Genomic DNA, 16,885 nt, shown 5'->3' on the forward strand with positions numbered 1-16,885 from the left:
AATTCAATGCGACAGTCTCTCGCATTTCCCTCCGGAGAACGACTGTTTTGATGGATGTGCGCTGCTCAACACGAGTTACTTCCATCGCACGACCCTCGCCACGCAAGTGATTTTTTCAGTGCTCTCTGTGCTACTACCAGCAATCACAGAGCCATCTGTTGTAGAGAATACACACTATGCCTGCATAACTTCCACGCGACAAATAGCACTTTGTGATCCGCTCACATACCAGAGAGAAAAAGAATAGTTGCAATGACTTTTGTACAAACCCACAATATGTGAATGATCTTGCCAAATTGAGGAATGCGATGATATTGTGAAAACAAATTGGATTACGTCGCACCGACGCGGATATATCTTATTGCGGCGATGGTAAAGGAAATGGATACAAGTGGGTAGGAAATCACGGAGGCCTTAATTAAGGTACAGCCCCACCATTTGACTGGTGTGAAAATGGGAAACCACGCAAAAGCAACTTCCGGTTTCTCGGCAGTGCGGTTCCAACCGCCTAGAGTCCGAATGCAATCTCATACCTCCGTGCCCCAAAACCGCGCAACCATTTGGTGGGTAGTGAAAATAACCTGTAGAGTTTTTCAATAAAGAACTATATTGCTTGTTTTAAAAAATGATGTGTGACGACGTCTGTATGCCTTGTTTAAAATAGGTTATAATGTGATATTCTTTCTTTCTGTCTTAATCTCTTTACCCTTGGACTCAGCGAAGGATTCCACCTCTATCGCTTCAAGGGCAGTGTCCTGGAGCGGGGATACAACTGGGGAGGATGACCAGTACCTCGCCCAGGCGACCTCACCAGCGATGCTCAACAGGGGCCTTGTGGAGGGATGGGAAGATTGGAAAGGGATAGACAAGGAACAGCGAAGGAAGTTTCAGTGGCCTTAAGTTAGGTACCACTGGGCGAGTAGTCTGTGCGGTTACGCGCCCGCGGCTGTGAGCTAGCATCCGGGAGATAGTGGGTTCGAATCCCACTGTCGATAGCCCTGAAGATGGTTTTTTGTGGGCTCCGGATTTCACACCAGGCAAATGCTGGGGCTGTATCTTAATTAAGGCCACGACCACTCCCTTCCAAGTCCTAGGCCTTTCCTATCCCCTCGTAGCCATTAGACCTATCTGTGTCGGTGCGACGTAAAGCCACTAGAAAAAAAAAGTTACGTACCATCCTGGCATTAGCCTGGAGGAGAAGTGCGAGGCCACGGGAAACCACTTCCAGAATGGCTGAGGAGGGAATCTAACTCCTCTCTACTCAGATGACCTCCCGAGGCTGAGTGGACCACGTTCCAGCTCTCGTACCACTTTTCAAGTTTTGTGGCAGAGCCGGGAATCAAACTCAGGCCTCCGGAGGTGGCAGCTAATTACACTAACCACTACACCGCAGAGGCGGACAAAAAGAACAAGCTGGAACGCTTCACAATTTTCCGTGTCATCCTTGCGCAGGGGCTATGCTAACCTTCTCTGCATCGTTCCATTTTAGTATATGTACCGCTGAAGCGAGTACTACATATTGCAATATTTCTGTCATAAAATCCACTTGGTCCGCCTTTGTGGTGTAGTGGTTAGTGTGATTACCTGCCACCCTCGGAAGCTCTGGTTCGATTCCTGGTTCTGCTGAGAACTTTGCAAAGTGCTACGAGGGCTAAAACAGAGTCCACTCGACCTCGGAAGGTGAACTGATTAGAGGGAGCCATCCTCGAAGTTGATTCCCACTTCTCCTCCAGGCAAATGCCGGGATGGTACCTAAATTAAGGCCACGGTCGCTTACTTCGCTCTTCCTTGTCTATCCTTTCCGATCTTCCCCATCCCCCCCACAAGGCCCACGTTCGGCATAGCATGTGAGGCCAATTGGGCGAGCTACTAGTCCTGCTCTGCAGTTGTATCTGCCCGACCAAATGTCTCACACTCCAGGATACTGCAATTGTGACGGTAGAGATGGGATCACTCGTTGAGTCCGAAGGAAGAACCAATCTTGGACGGTAAACATATTAAGTAAAATAATAATAATAATAATAATAATAATAATAATAATAATAATAATAATGACAACTATGAGCCTCTGTGGTGCAGTGGTTAGCATGATTAGCCGCATCCCCACCGAAGCCCGGTTTTCCTGCCACAAAATAACGATTAGCGATCTCGATTCATACTGCGGGCATTGGTCGCAGGTAGGCCTAACTGTTTGCACCTTTGCATGACGTCATCGGAACTGCAGTAAGGAAACCTTCCAAAAGTACTCATAGGTGCTGCAAATTCCGGTGTGCGGTCCCATGGTGTAATGGTTAGCACTCTGGACTCTGAATCCAGCGATCCGAGTTCAAGTCTCGGTGGGACCTGCGATTTTAATTTCGAAGTCTGTGACCACTTTCTTCATTATCGGGCGCATTTCATTCCTTTCTGAAACATTACCTTAAAACTGACCTAGTCGTTTTCTATCATGAGGAACTGTGATCCTTCTGAGTCGGATGACGCGTTAAAACTTCAGAAGATCCAGAATGATGTAAAAAGAATGGGGTAATGAATGAGTCTCGGGAGCACGGGTTGGTGACCTCGGATCCCCTTGGGTTTGCTTTCACTTACTTATTTCAGATTCGTCACTTTTATATTTCCCGTTTGTCCACCCTTCGTCAACACTAGTTCTCTTCCAACCCTGGCGGTATTAGAGCCTATATTTGCGAGACCTAGGGAATCTTTCATTTTCACGCCCTTCGTGGCCTTACATTCCTTTCGAGATATCTTTATTCCTCGACACGTCGGACTTCTTCCATTTTCCTTCCTATTAGTGTTCAGAGAGGAAAGTGGTAAAATACGCCAGCCTGTGTTGGTAGGTTTAATGGCACTTAAAATAACTCCTGTGGGACAAAATATCAGCACATCGACGTCTCCGAATACCGTGATAAGTAGTTAGTGGGACAAAACAATATTATGATAATTATTAATTTTCTTCTTCTTCTTCTTATTTTTATTATTTCAATACACACATATTATAAAATCTTTGGCTGATTGGCGTTTCTATGTTGAAGAACCCATGAACTTCCTCACCATCCTTGTCGTCGCTGTTACCACCGTCTTCTGCACACTTTACCATAGATATTTCGGCAATTCCCGCTCTCTGAGCCCATCATGCAGGGTCTTTGGTGTTTATCCCGTACTGGAAATGGGGATTGGGTTGGTTCTCACTTGTTTTTATGTCTCACTAACTACTTATGACGTCCGACCCCGCGGTGTAGGTCGAAATGCGTCCGCCTGTCACCCGGCGGCCCCGGGTTCGATTCCCGGCCGGGTCAGGGGTTTTCAGTTGTAATTGGTGTTTGTGTCGACCTCACATTCAACACTTTACACTTCCACCATTTACAAAATACACGCAGGTTCCTCGCATATGGTGTAAGTAGGGGCAAAATATCTTTCTAGATCGACGCCCCGAACAAATAGCATTTTATTTATTAAAAAAGCTACTCATGACGGTTTTCGAAGACATCGATGTGCTGATATTTTGTCCCGCAGGAGTTCTTTTTCGTGCCATTAAGCCTACCAACACAGGCTGGCGTATTTTACCACCTTCCTCTCTGAACACTAATGGGAAGAAAAATGGAAGAGGTCCGACGTGTCGAAGAATAAAGATATCAGGAAAGGAAAGGTAAAGCTACGAAGGGCGTGAAAATGAAAGAATCCCTATATCTCGCAAATGAATGCCCTAATATCGCCGGGGTTTGGTAGAGAACTAGAGTTGATGAGGGGTGGCCGAGCGGCAAATATAAAAGTGAGGAATCTGAAATAAGTGAAAGCAAACCCAGACTCGCCAAGGGGATCCGAGGTCACCAACCCGTGCTCCCGAAACTCATTCATTACCCCATTCTTTTACATCATTCGCAAGAAGAATTATGTATGTAAAATTCTGAAAATTTAACGCGTCATCCGACTCAGAAGAAGCACAGCTCCTCATGATAGAAACGACTAGGTCAATTTTAAGGTAATGTTTCAGAGAGGAAAGAAATGCGTCCGAGAATTAAGAAAGTGGTAATAAACCTCGAAATTAAAATCAGAGGTCCCACCGAGACTTGAACTCGGATCGCTGGATTCAGAGTCCAGAGTGCTAACCATTACACCATGGGACCGCACACCGGCACTTGCATCACCTATGAGTACGTTTGGAAGGTTTCCTTACTGCAGTTCCGATGACGTCATGCAAAGATGCAGACAGTTAGGCCTACCTCCGACCAATGCCCGCAGTATGAATCGAGATCGCTAATCGTTATTTTTGTGGCAGGAAAACCGGGCTTCGGTGGGGATGCGGCTAATCATGCTACCCACTGCACCACAGAGGCGCATAGTTATTATTATTATTATTATTATTCTTTTACTTAATATGTTTACCGTCCAGGATTGGTTTTTCCTTCCGACTCAACGAGTGATCCCATCTCTACCGTCACAATTGCAGTATCCTGGAGCGTGAGACATTTGGTCGGGCAGATACAACTGCAGAGCAGGACTAGTAGCTCGCCCAATGTTTGAGAACGGAAGGAAATGCGTCCGAGAATTAAGAAACTGGTAATAAGCGTCGAAATTAAAATCGCAGGTCCCACCGAGATTTGAACTCGGATTGCTGGATTCAGAGTCCAGAGTGCTAACCATTACACCACAGGAACGAACACTTGCGCTGGCTCCAGCTATGAGTAGGCTACACTTGGCATGTTTCCTTACTGTAGTTCCGATGACGTCATGCAAAGATGCAAACAGTTACTTCCGACCAACGCCCGCAGTATAAATCGAGATCGCCTTTCGTTATTTTGTGGCAGTACCCGGGTCTCCGTGGGGGTGTGGCTAATCATGCTAACCACTGCACCACAGAGTCGAATAGTTATTATTATTATTATTATTATTATTATTATTATTATTATTATTATTATTATTAGATGCGAAAAAGAACAGAAAAATGATCACGCAAAGCTCACTTAGAAGTTGCGCATTTCCTTCTTTGCCACGCAGCCTTCAGTTTTTCTCTCATCGTGGTTCTTCGTTCTTCTGTCCACTTAGCTCCTGTCTTCTTCTTGTGGTTTCTCTCTGACTCTACTTCCCACTTGTTGATTTTCGTTCTGTAGCAGGTTCGGTTAGCGATGTCGGCCACTTTGATTCCTGATTTTTCCAGGTCTTGGCGGATTTCCGTTGTCCACCTATTTGTTTTGATGTTTTCTGTTGCCTCAAGTAAGATTCTTGTCAGTCTGTTTTCTGGAAGGCGTTTGATGTGTCCGTAAAATTTCAGGGGTCTTTTTCTGATGTCGGCCGCAAGGTTTGAGAGCTCCTCGGTTTTTTTTACGAGATTGCAGTCTATATCCTTCGTCATTCAGTTTTGGGCCGAGAATTTTTCTGATGATTTTACGTTCCTCTTTCAGGATGTCTTCGAGTACTGTTTTCCTGTGGAGATCCATTGTTTCACTCGCGTATAGTATTTCAGGTTTGATCACAGTGTTGTAATGTCGAATTTTGGTGAAGATTGAAAGGCATTTTTTGTTGTGAATGTTTTGCGTTCGGCCGAGGGCTCTCTTCATTTTCTGCATGCGGACCTCGAGGGCCTTCTGTTCTTTTCCTGTTGGTACTATAATTTCTCCGAGATATCGGAACTCAGTTACTTTTTCGATTGTGCCAAATTTCGTGTTCAAATTCTGGAGGCTGCAGTGGTTGCACATGACCTTGGTTTTTGAGAAGGAGATTTGTAGGCCGAATTTTTCTGAGCATTTCTTGAGAGTTTCGATTTGGCTGATTGCCTGTTGTTCGTTTGTTGCAAGGATCGCGAGATCATCTGCGAAAGCGAGACAGGAGATTTTTACATGTCTTCTTGTCATACTTAATGGTTGCCAATTTCCTTGAGCTTTTAGAGCTTGTTCCCATTCTCTCATGATTTTGTCCAGGGCTATGTTAAAAAGTAGTGGGGAAAGTTCATCTCCTTGTCGGACACCGGTTTTTATCTGAAAATTTTCAGATATATTTCCCATGAATTTTATCATCAGACGATTTTTTGAGTCTTGTTGTCCAGTCCGTACTCACTCAGTGTTTGGAAGAGAGATTGCCGGTCAATGGAGTCGTATGCTTTCTGGAAGTCCACGAAGGTGCAGATTGTGGGTTGTTTTCTTGTGTGTCGTAGTTTCAAGATGGTTTTCAGGTTGAGTATCTGTTCTGCACAGGATCTGTGGGGCCTGAAGCCCTCTTGGTATTCGCCTATGAGTGGTTCTAGTTGTTCCTGTGTTCTTTGGAGGAGGACTGCAGAGAGGATTTTGTATGTGACTTGCACCAGGGAAATTCCCCTGTAATTGTTCACATCTGTTCGGTCACCTTTTTTGTGAAGTGGAACGAGGAGGGCGTTTGTCCAATTTTCTGGTAGTTTTTCCGTTGTCCAAATTTCTTGTATGATTTGTGTGAGTTCTTGGAGAGAATTCTTTCCTACATGTTTAAGAAGCTCTGCTATGATGCCGTCGTCTCCGGATGCCTTGTTGTTTTTCAGTCGTTGTATGTGTCGGTGTATATCCTCTTGTGTAGGTGGGGATGAGTCTGGGTTTGGGTTCGGGTGGGGTTTCAGTGAAAACCTCTCCGTTGGTTCTGGGCAGTTGAGTAGTGACTCGAAGTATCTCGCGAGTTCCTTGGTGTTTTCGTCATCTGTGAGTGCCAATTTTCCGTTTTGTTTTCTGAAGCAGAGGTTCTTGGGCGTGTACCCATTTAATCTGTTGCGGAAGACGCTGTAAAAATCTCTGGTGTTGTAGTTGCGGAAGTCCTGTTCGGCCGACTTCAGTTGGTCCTCCAGGTATTTCCTCTTGGTTTGTCTGATGAGTTTAGAGGTCTGTCTGCGGACTTCGCGGAATTTTTCTTCGTTTTCAGGTGTACGGTTGCTGATGAACTTCTGGTATGCGTTTTTTCTATTCAATATGGCTTGGTCACATTCGGTGTTCCAAAACGGGTGTCTGCTCTTTTTCTGTAGTGGGATTTGCTCTGATGCACTTCATGATTTTTTCGTGGAATTCGTTCCAAGTTTTAGCTGGGATTTTTTCCCATGTTTCCCTGAGATTTGATGTTTTTATTTGTGCTGTGACCAATTTTTTGTTTGCCTTGGATTTCTGGTAGAAGCGTTTTGGGGTAAATTTCACTTTGATTCTTGTTAGATGATGGTCCGAGTCAATGTTGGCTCCTCTGCGGACTTGAACGTTGTGTACTTCTTTTTGTGCTGGGAAGAAGATGGCGACATGATCGATCTGGTGCTTGCCGCAGCAGGTGTTGGGTGATTCCCATGTGAAGAGCTTATTGGGGTTTTTCCGTAGGAATGTTGACATGATTTTCAGGTCGTGTTGTTGACAGAGCTCGATGAGGCATTTGCCATTTTTGTTGGTCTTTTCGTGTGCTGAGAATCTTCCTGCGGTTTTTCTGTAGCACTTTTCTTTACCAATTTTACCGTTGAAATCGCCGAGGAGAATGATGGTGTCTTTTTCAGGTATTTTGATGAGTGTGGTTTCAAGTTTGTTCCAGAAGTTTTCTGTTTGCTTCTGATCTTTGCAGTCGTTGGTGGGTGCGTGGGCATTTACAAAGGTGTAGTGGCGAAGGTGTAGTCGTAAGGTCATTAGTCTGTTGTTTATGGGTATGATCTCTTCTAGGGAGTTCACGATCTTTTTGTGTACGAAAAAGGCCATGCCTAACATTGGTGTGGCTTTTCCTACTGTTCGTGTAGTTTTGCTCTTGAAAATGCGGTAGTTACCATATTCAGATGTCTCCGACTCAGTGAGTCTGGTCTCTTGTACGGCGAGTAGCTGGATTTTTTGCTGATCTAATTCTGATGTTAATCTGAGAAGTTTTCCTACTTGTAGGAGTGTGTTTACATTTAGCGTGCCGATGTAGAAGGGCGTTTTAGTGGGAAGTTTGCCAGAGAGCTCTTTCGTGTCAGCCCGGCTCCTCCAGAATCCGAGTGGCCGGTTGCCGCCTTCGTTTTCAGTTGGCGGGTGGATTGGTTACCACCTGGAGTAATGTTGTTCTTACTTGCACGAATCATGGTGTGCTTATTCTCAAGCGACTGGGTTGATCCCGAGGGATCGGAGTACAATCAGGTGGGTGAGTTCCTGAAGGTTTTCTGAGGCAGCCGCTCCAACTCGGAGTACAGACGCTGACCAGTTGCCGCACGAAATAGATGAACAGACGCTACTGGATTTATTATTATCCTATGCCGTTGGCCATCTAGTGGCTCTTCCGCCTTTAGGCGCAGTTTCCCACCCCAAGGGCAAGAGAGTGCCCTGAACCTCTACCCGCTCATCCGCCCTCCAAAGAGGCCATTGGCACTTGGTAGAGGAGGACAACTTATACCGGTGGTCACTCGGTTTGTGGACGCAGTTTAACGTCATGCCCGAGACAGATTATTATTATTATTATTATTATTATTATTATTATTATTATTATCATTATTATTATCATTATTATACTTAATCTGTTTACCATCCAGGGTCGGTTTTTCCCTCGGACTCAGCGAGGGATCCCACCTCTACCCCCTCAAGAGCAGTGTCATGGAGCTTCAGACTCTGGGACGGGGGATACACTGGGGAGGATGACCAATACCTCGCCCAGGCGGCCTCTCCTGCTATGCTGAACAGGCGCCTTCTGGGGGGGGGGGGATGGGAATATTGGAAGGGATAGACAAAGAAGAGGGAAGTAAGCGGCCGTGGCCTTAAGTTAGGTACCATCCCGGCATTCGCCTGGAGGTGAAGTGGGAAACCACAGAAATCCACTTCCAGGATGGCTGAGGTGGGAATCGAACTCACCTCTACTCAGTTGACCTCCCGAGGCTGAGTGGACCCCGTTCCAGCCCTCGTACCACTTTTAAAAATTTCGTGGCAGAGCCGGGAATCGAACCCGGGCCTCTCGGGGTGGCAGCTAATCACACTAATTATTACACCACAGAAGCGGACGTAGAACTAAACGCAGTTTAGAAAACCTAAATTTTTATTAAATTATCTCTTCATTATTATGGATGCAGTTTAAACAATTATAACATTAAACTATTGCCGGTAGACAGTATTTAGATAACTATTACTGATCTCGCTTCATATTGCGGGCATTTGTCGGAGGATACCCTTTGCCTCTTTGAGTGACGTCATCGGAACGAGAGTACGCTACGCACTTAACGTAATAATAGCAGGTGCGACTGTGCGTGTGAGGTCCCATGGTGTAATGGTTAGCACTCTGGACTTTGAATCCAGCGATCCGAGTTCAAATCTCGGTGGGACCTGCAATTTTAATTTCGTGGTATAACCAGTTACGTAATTCACGGGGCATGGTTTTCCGTCCCCAAAAATTATTGTAACATTGACAATCATTCTCTACCGTGAGGTAATTGGTGTTTACTGAATCCGATGGCAGCTTAAACTTGAGAAGTGTATATTAACGAGGGTTGGAGCAAAAGTCATTGCAACAACATTTTTCTTTTTACTAGCAGGTATTTGAGCGGATCACAAACTGCTGTTTGTCGCGAGGATACTACGCAGGCATAGTGTGTATTCACAACAACAGATGGCTCTGTGATTGCTGGTTGTAACACAGTAAGCGCTGTGAAATCATTTGTGTGGCGAGCGTCGTGCGAGGTGGAAGCCACGGTCACAATCAATTTCACGTCGGAAGGAATTTGACAGAACTTCTGTCGCCTTGGTGATCCGGGATGTCGCCACTCCGTGAAATGACTTTTGAGTTGCGGTTCGTATGCCCTGGCCCAAAAATCATCAATGGCAATTAGTCGTGACAGGAAGTGGTCGCCGTCCTCTTGTCAGTGCACTAGGTGGTCGGAGCTTGTTGAGTATCGCTTCCACTGTTGAACTTCCGTCAGAGCGTGCGATTGTGCGCATTTTGCGCATTTGGAGCTCTGTCCGCAATATTGGTGGGTTTTTCGATGCCACTTGCCCTAACTCCACTAGCGTCCATTGTCCGTCTTCCTCCGGAAGCTGCTCGATGACGGCACGTGCCACGTTGGTCCAGACACTGACAGGTCGTTCCGATGCTGATCACCGGTTGCCACACGTCCTTGCTGAAACTATCCTACACACCATGCTACTGTGCTTTATTCCCAAACACTTTCACCAATTCAATGCGACAGTCTCTCGCATTTCTCTCCGGAGAGCGACTGTTTTGATGGATGTGCGCTGCTCAACACGAGTTACTTCCATCGCACGACCCTCGCCACGCAAGTGATTTTTTCAGTGCTCTCTACCAGCAATCACAGAGCCATCTGTTGTTGTGAATACACACTATGCCTGCATAACTTCCACGCGACAAATAGCACTTTGTGATCCGCTCACATACCGGAGAGAAAAAAATAGTTGAAATAACTTTTGCACAAACCCACAATATGTGAATGATCTGGCCAAATTGAGGAATGCGTTTATATTGTGAAAACGTTTTTTACAATTTGGATTACGTCGCACCGACGCGGATACGTCTTATTGCGGCGGTGGTATAGGAAATGGATACAAGTGGATAGGAAATCACTGAGGCCTTAATTAAGGTACAGCCCCAGCATTAGACTGGTGTGAAAATGGGAAACCACGCAAAAGCAACTTCAGGTTTCTCGACAGTGCGCCTAGTTCCCGAATGCCAGCTCATAGCTACGTGACCCAAAACCGCGCAACTATTTGGTGGGTAGTGAATAATAACCTGTAGAGTTTTTCAATAAAGAACTGTATTGCTTGTTTTAAAAAAATGTGTGACGACGTCTGTATGCCTTGTTTAAAATAAGTTATATTGTGATATTCTTTCTTTCTGTCTTAATCTGTTTACCCTCCAGGGTTGGTTTTCCCTCGGACTCAGCGAAGGATTCTACTTCTATCGCTTCAAGGGCAGTGTCCTTATTATTATTATTATTATTATTATTATTATTATTATTATTATTATTATTATTATTATTATCTGTTTACCCTCCAGGTTCGGTTTTTCCCTCGGACTCCCTCTACCGCCTCAAGGGCAGTGTCCTGGAGCTTCAGACTCTTGGTCGGGGGATACAACTGTGGAGAATGACCAGTACCTCACCCAGGCGGCCTCACCTGCTATGCTGAACAGGGGCTTGCGTGGGATGGGTTAGATTGGAAGGGATAGGCAAGGAAGAGGGAAGGAAGCGGCCGTGGCCTTAAGTTAGGTACCATCCCGGCATTTGCCTGGAGGAGAAGTGGGAAACCACGGAAAACCGCTTCCAGGATGGCTGAGGTGGGAATCGAACCCACCTCTACTCAGTTGACCTCCCGAGGCTGAGTGGACCCCGTTCCAGCCCTCGTACCACTTTTCAAATTTCGTATCAGAGCCGGGAATCGAACCCGGACCTCCAGGGGTAGCAGCTAATCACGCTAACCACTACACCACAGAGGTGGACTATTATTATTATTATTATTATTATTATTATTATTATTATTATTATTATTATTATTATTATTATTATGCGCCTCTGTGGTGCAGTGGTTAGCATGATTAGCCGCATCCCCACCGAAGCACGGTTTCTGCCACAAAATAACAATTAGCGATCTCGATTCATACTGCGGGCATTGGTCGGAGGTAGGCCTGTTTGCATCTTTGCGTGAAGTCATCGGAACTGCAGTAAGGAAACGTTCCAAGGGTACTCATAGGTGATACAAGCGCCAGTGTGCGGTCCCATGGTGTAATGGTTAGCACTCTGGACTCTGAATCCAGCGATCCGAGTTCAAGTCTCGGTGGGACCTGCGATTTTAATTTCGAGGTCTGTGACCACTTTCTTCATTATCGGGCGCATTTCATTCCTTTCTGAAACATTACCTTAAAACTGACCTAGTCGTTTTCTATCATGAGGAACTGTGATCCTTCTGAGTCGGATGACGCGTTAAAACTTCAGAAGATCCAGAATTTTACATACATAATACTTCTTGCGAATGATGTAAAAGAATGGGGTAATGAATGAGTTTCCGGAGCACGGGTTGGTGACCTCGGATCCCCTTGGGTTTGCTTTCACTTACTTATTTCAGATTCCTCACTTTTATATTTGCCGCTCGGCCACTCTTCATCAACTCTAGTTCTCTTCCAACCCCGGCGGTATTAGGGAATTTATTTGCGAGACCTAGGGAATCTTTCATTTTGACGCCCTTCGTGGCTTTACCTTTCCTTTCCTGATATCTTTATTCTTTGACACGTCGGACTTCTTCCATTTTTCTTCCTATTAGTGTTCAGAGAGGAAGGTGGTAAAACACGCCAGCCTGTGTTGGTAGGTTTAATGGCACGTAAAAGAACTCCTGCGGGACAAAATATCAGCACATCGACGTCTCCGAATACCGTCATAAGTAGTTTTTTAATAAATAAAATGCTATTTGTGAGGAACCTGCGTGTATTTTGTAAATGGTAGAACCATTACCCCATTGGACCGAGCACTTGCGGTGGCACCAGCTATGTGTAGGCTACACTTGGCATGTTTCCTTACTGTAGTTCCGATGACGTCATGCAAAGATGCAAACAGTTACTTCCGACCAACGCCCGCAGTATGAATAGAGATCGCCAATCGTTATTTTGTGGCAGTACCCGGGCCTCCGTGGGGGTGTAGCTAATCATGCCAACCACTGCACCACAGAGGCGCATAGTTATTATTATTATTATTATTATTATTATTATTATTATTAATCTGTTTACCCTCCAGGGTCGGTTTTTCCCTCGAACTCAGCGAGGGATCCCACCTCTACCCCCTCAAGGGCAGTGTCCTGGAGCTTCAGACTCTGGGTCGGGGGATACAACTGGGGAGGATGACCAGTACCTCGCCCAGGCGGTCTCACCTGCTATGCTGAACAGGCGCCTTGTGGGGGGATGAGAAGATTGGAAGGGATAGAAGAGGAAGAGGGAAGGAAGCGGCCGTGGCCTTAAGTTAGGTACTATCCCGGTATTTGCCTGGAGGAGAAGTGGGACTCAACTTCCAGGATGGCTGACGTGGAATTTGAAACCCCTCTAATCAGTTCACCTTCCGAGGCCGAGTGGACTCTGTGTTAGACGTCGTACCACTTTGCAAATCTCGCAGCAGAGCCAGGAATCGAACCAGATTTTATGACAGAAATATCGCAATATGTAGTACTCGCTTCGGCGGTACATACACCAAAAATGGAACGACACGGGGAAGATTAGAATGGCCCCTGCGCAAGGATGACACGAAAAACCGTGAAGAGTTCCATATTTTTGTCCGCTTCTGCGGTGTATTGGTTAGTGTAATTAGCTGCCACCCCGGGAGGCCTGGTTTTGATTCTCGGCTCTGCCACAACATTTGAAAAGTGGTACGAAGTGGATAGGATAGTTTCAGCAAGGACATGTGGCAACCAGTGATCAGCAACGGGCCGACCTGTCAGTGTGCCGTCATCGAGCAGCTTCTGGAGGAAAGGGCAATTGGCATCGAAAAACTCACCAATATTGCGGGCAGAGCTGCAACTGCGCAAAATCGCATCTCAGTAAACGGTGGAAGCGATATGCAACAAGCTCCGACCACCTAGTCCGCTGACACGAGGACGGCGACCACTTCCTGTCACGACTAATTGCCATTGATGGTTTTTGGGCCAGGCCATACGAACCGCAACTCAAAAGTCATTTCACGGAGTGGCGACATACCAGATCACCAAGGCGACAGAAGTTCTGTCAAATTCCTTCCGACGTGAAATTGATTGTGACCGTGGCTTCCACCTCGCACGACGCTCGCCACACAAATGATTTCACAGCGCTTACTGTGTTACAACCAGCAATCACAGAGCCATCTGTTGTTGTGAATACACACTATGCCTGCATAGTATCCTCGCGACAAATAGCAGTTTACCGGGCGAGTTAGCCGTGCGCGTAGAGGCACGCGGCTGTGAGCTTGCACCCGGTGGATAGTAGGTTCGAATCCCACTATCGGCAGCCCTGAAGATGGTTTTCCGTGGTTTCACATTTTCACACCAGGCAAATGCTGGGGCTGTACCTTAATTAAGACCCCGGCCGCTTCCTTCCCACTCCTAGCCCTTTCCTGTCCCATCGTCGCCGTAAGACCTATCTGTGTCGGTGCAACGTAAAACAACTAGCAAAAATTAGCAGTTTGTGATCCACTCAAATACCTGCTAGTAAAGAAAAAATGTTGCAATGGCTTTCGCTCCAACCCTCGTTAATATACTCTTCTCAATTTAAGCTGCCATCGGATTCAATAAACACCGATTACCTCATGATAGAGAATGATTGTCAATGTTACAATAATGTTTGAGAACGGAAAGCCATGCCCCGAGAATTACGTAACTGGCAATACCTCGAAATTAAAATTGCAGATCCCACCGAGACTTGAACTCGGATCGCTGGATTCAGAGTCCAGAGTGCTAACAATTACACCATGGGACCTCTTATGTATAATAACACCTGCTAAGAGACAAACAGTTCCCTCCGACGAATGCCTGCAGTATAAAGCAAGATCACTAATAGTTATCTAAATACTTGATACCCCTAAATACTGTCTACCAGCAATAGTATAATGTTCAAATTGTTTAAACTGCATGCATAATAATGAAATAATATAATACAAATTTAGGTTTTAAAACTGCATTTAGCTCTTCATTTTCACACATCATCGCAGCTACCTTACGGCCTAAGCCGTTAACCCCGGTGCGGTCCGAAGGTGTAATGGTTAGCACTCTGGACTCTAAACCCTGCGATGCTTGAGCATGTCTCGGTGCGACCTACAATTTTAATTTGAGTTGTTACCAGTTTCTGAATTTTGGGGTGCTTTTATTTCCGTTATCAGACATAGTGACCTGAGTAACATCATTTCTGGGCAACAGAAAGCCTGCGGAATGGACTCCAAGGACGCAAAGAACAACTTGTCATTGATTCAGTGGTGTGCGAACAGGCGTATTAAAGACACCACATCCGTTTATGGCCTACATTCTTCATCTCTACTAGCTGATGTCACAGTCGTTTCATTTCTGAAACGTAATGACGAAATGGAAGACAAAGCTCCTATTGCGCACACCGGTGTAATATACTGAAATCATCGAGATTCAAGTTAGGAGAAGCATTCTTCATGGAGATGCACGAAGTCCGACTTGGTTAGTTATAAATTCGAACTAACTGTCTAGCCTCCTTAATTCACAAAATGTGGCTTCGAATTTAGATCTCGGGGATAAAAGATTCTTGCTTTGCATGACGTCTTGTTGTGGTTTTTATAGATTTACACCCACGTGGCGCGTCCCAGGTGGCGGATAGGGGGGTCCTAACCGGCTTGCCGGCGGACTTGAGGGAAATAAAATACCTCTCGCGGACCAAACACACACCCCCTGTGGGTGGGGGAGGCTGACGAATAATACACCCACGGTATCCCCTGCCTGTCGTGCGAGGCGACAAAAAGGGGCGACCAAGGGATGAATGAATTAGAACCATGAAACGACTCTTGATTCGTACCATCATGCGGGGAACACCATGGGTTGCATGTACTTGCAGTAGTATCACCAACATTGTACGAAGTATGTTTGTGATTCGTTGCAGTAAAAAGCCTGGCCTGGTGGATTCCAGTACCCGTGCGTTGTACCCATGTGGGCAACACCGCGGGTCTGGGCGTAGCCTGTGAGTTGTACCACTATATGAGCGACATCGTGGGTCTGCGTTGCCTGTGATTAGCACTCACTATGTGCGGAACACCACGGGGCCCTTGGGACCGGCACCCGTGACTAGTACCCTAGGTGAGGAAACTCATCGGTTTGCGTTGGCTGTGGGTGGCGCCATTGTGTGCGAAACACCATAGGTCTGCGTTACCTGTACGAAGTACAATACTTGTGAGTAGTACCATCTTTTGTGGAACACCGTGAGTCCTCGCTACTTCTGATTAATACCCCAACATGACACATACCATGGTTCTATTTTACTCGCGACATGTACCATTCTGTGGGGCCTTAGACGTGGATTTTGCACCCCCTTTAGACACCAGGCATCATTGTGCTTTATGAGTGGTTCCTTGGTCGGTAAGACCTATCTGTGTCGGTGCGACGTAAAACAACTAGCAACCTTGGTCGGTAATAATGTTATTTTCGTTCTCTGTTGAATCCGATCCACTGGTTTTTGTTTTTGTTTGTTTGTTTTGTGTTTTGTTGGGTTCCTGTCCATCCATTCATTCTTCATGACATTTTTTATTTTTATTTTGGTCAGTGGATGCCTTTGTAATTTTTGTTCTTTCATTTCGTACCATTAGGGGCCGATGACCTTCGATGTTAGGCCCCTTAAAACAACAAGCATCATCATCATCATATAGATTTACACATGGAATAAACATCACCTTGCCTGATTACTGTGACTGATTGAAAATTTATGAAGAGACATCAAGAAAGGCTTTGGACTGTATAAATCCAAGACCCACAACGTAGTCAGGAGAATATTAATAATAATAATAATGCTACTTGCTTAACGTCCCACTAACTACTTTTACGGTTTTCGGAGACGCCGAGGTGCCGGAATTTTGTCCCGCGGGAGTTCTTTTACGTGCCAGTAAATCTACCGACACTGGCACGTAAAAGAACTCCTGCAGGAGAATATTAAAGCAAGCCCCACATTTGGAAATGGAAGGGTAATCGACGCTATGGCTGCTGAATGTACATACAGTACAAGTATCTGGGAATGCGGCAAGCTATCCGCCTTTTCAAACGTGTTCGGAAGATCCTAAGGACAAACTTCAATGCAAAAAGTATGATCAATGCGATCAACACCTATTCTATTCCGGTTTCTGGATACTCATTCCGTATTATAAATAGGAATAACACTGACACGGATGCTTTATAACGAAATTGTAGAGTTCTGATGATTAAAGCAGGTAAACATTAACCCAAGACATCAGTAGGAATAACACCACTCCCCAGAAACCTTTTTG

The 16,885-nt window shown here is 45.7% G+C and overlaps 8 non-coding genes across 8 annotated transcripts; 4 read left to right on the forward strand and 4 right to left on the reverse strand.

Annotated features, from left to right (window-relative positions):
* Positions 1 to 1,407: 1,407 nt before the first annotated feature.
* On the reverse strand, positions 1,408 to 1,513 carry LOC136872980 (U6 spliceosomal RNA). The gene has a single exon (XR_011018224.1). It is a non-coding gene; the product is annotated as a U6 spliceosomal RNA (small nuclear RNA).
* A 760-nt stretch (positions 1,514 to 2,273) lies between these two features.
* Positions 2,274 to 2,345, forward strand: TRNAQ-CUG (transfer RNA glutamine (anticodon CUG)). Its single transcript has one exon. It is a non-coding gene; the product is annotated as a tRNA-Gln (tRNA).
* Positions 2,346 to 4,052: 1,707 nt separating this feature from the next.
* On the reverse strand, positions 4,053 to 4,124 carry TRNAQ-CUG (transfer RNA glutamine (anticodon CUG)). Its single transcript has one exon. It is a non-coding gene; the product is annotated as a tRNA-Gln (tRNA).
* A 459-nt stretch (positions 4,125 to 4,583) lies between these two features.
* Positions 4,584 to 4,655, reverse strand: TRNAQ-CUG (transfer RNA glutamine (anticodon CUG)). Its single transcript has one exon. It is a non-coding gene; the product is annotated as a tRNA-Gln (tRNA).
* A 4,535-nt stretch (positions 4,656 to 9,190) lies between these two features.
* TRNAQ-UUG (transfer RNA glutamine (anticodon UUG)) lies at positions 9,191 to 9,262 on the forward strand. Its single transcript has one exon. It is a non-coding gene; the product is annotated as a tRNA-Gln (tRNA).
* A 2,395-nt stretch (positions 9,263 to 11,657) lies between these two features.
* TRNAQ-CUG (transfer RNA glutamine (anticodon CUG)) lies at positions 11,658 to 11,729 on the forward strand. The gene has a single exon. It is a non-coding gene; the product is annotated as a tRNA-Gln (tRNA).
* A 1,363-nt stretch (positions 11,730 to 13,092) lies between these two features.
* Positions 13,093 to 13,199, forward strand: LOC136872972 (U6 spliceosomal RNA). The gene has a single exon (XR_010860124.2). It is a non-coding gene; the product is annotated as a U6 spliceosomal RNA (small nuclear RNA).
* Positions 13,200 to 14,301: 1,102 nt separating this feature from the next.
* On the reverse strand, positions 14,302 to 14,373 carry TRNAQ-CUG (transfer RNA glutamine (anticodon CUG)). Its single transcript has one exon. It is a non-coding gene; the product is annotated as a tRNA-Gln (tRNA).
* Positions 14,374 to 16,885: the final 2,512 nt, after the last annotated feature.

This window comes from Anabrus simplex, chromosome 4, assembly GCF_040414725.1.
Source record: "Anabrus simplex isolate iqAnaSimp1 chromosome 4, ASM4041472v1, whole genome shotgun sequence".
Lineage (NCBI taxonomy): Eukaryota > Metazoa > Arthropoda > Insecta > Orthoptera > Tettigoniidae > Anabrus > Anabrus simplex.